This window comes from Phytophthora infestans, genomic scaffold (genome assembly GCF_000142945.1).
Source record: "Phytophthora infestans T30-4 supercont1.685 genomic scaffold, whole genome shotgun sequence".
Lineage (NCBI taxonomy): Eukaryota > Oomycota > Peronosporomycetes > Peronosporales > Peronosporaceae > Phytophthora > Phytophthora infestans.
This window is the reverse complement of record NW_003303104.1, coordinates 5,186-6,392: the sequence shown is the minus strand read 5'-3', so window position 1 is coordinate 6,392 and position 1,207 is coordinate 5,186.

Sequence of the window (1,207 nt, the reverse complement as noted above, 5' to 3'; positions counted from 1 at the left end):
GGGTCGTAAAGTGAAAATCGGGCATGGAGTCGTCTGTGCCGGAACTGGAGTGTAAACCTCAGGGGCAAGTGTGTCCGGCATAAACGTTAAAGGAATATCCACTGCTGTCTCGGTTTTTGACGGGGTAGATTCTTGTTGGTAAACAGAGAGAGACGTCTCCGGTACCAGAGTGATAACTGGGCAAGGGGTGTCTGTCGGGACGTATGGAGTGGATTCCTCGGGCGGAGAGGTCGGCAATACCGGGCAAGGGGTCTCTGTGGGGACGTATGGTGTCGATTCCTCGGGTGGAGGGGTCGGCAGTACCGGGCACGGCGTCTCAGTTACCGCTGGAGTGGGCACGTATTGCTCTGTCTCCTCTTCTTGTGCTGGAGTGGGCACATATGGAGCTTCAGTCACAGTCTCTGTAGGGGGCTCTGTCGTCTCCGGGCATGGAGTCTCGGTCGGGGTAGGCACGTATACCTGTGACGCCTCTTGAACCGGAATAGTCGGTGTAGGCGGCTCGGTTGTTTCAGGACACGGCGTCGCTGCCTCTTGGTAGACCGAGGCTTCAGATACTGCCGGTGGAGAGTAGTCCGGGAGACTATAGCCCCCAGCACTGACCACACACGAGTGAGAGGCGCAAACGGCGATGAAAGCAACGAGGTACTTGCCGGGGAGCATTTTTGCAGGAGCTTGGAGTCTTTGAGGTGAGTGGCCCAAGTTGGTCCTTAGTGGCAAAAGGAGAAATGTGAACGTCGGTGCGACTGTGTAGAATGGTCGCAGGAGGAGCAACACCAGGAGTTTCGTTGGCGAAGATCGTTTCAGCTCAGTGGAAACGGCGCGAATGATCGAGGAAAGGCAAGCGGGCGATAGTCGATCGACAGCACACACACGATCACGCCACCTTGTCGCCGGTAAAGTAATGCATCTAGACACGGAAATCAGAAATGAATGTCGAATAGGTACATAGGGACGTTGGGGTCTGAAAAATCTAGCTCCGTGCCGGTGCAGTGTGCGTCATGTAGGCGAAGCAATAACGTCGGAATCAAGTCGCAACTGATTGGGCGACGCACTTTGAAGCGGTTATTCCTGCATGGAGGCTGTCTTTTGGTAGTTTTCTTTTCAATTTAGAGCATTAGAACGTCTGCGTGAAGATAAAAGTCGGTTTAACCGACGATGGGTTCATCAGTAACCCCTGTTGACTATTCAGCTGTCGTAGTGGTAACGA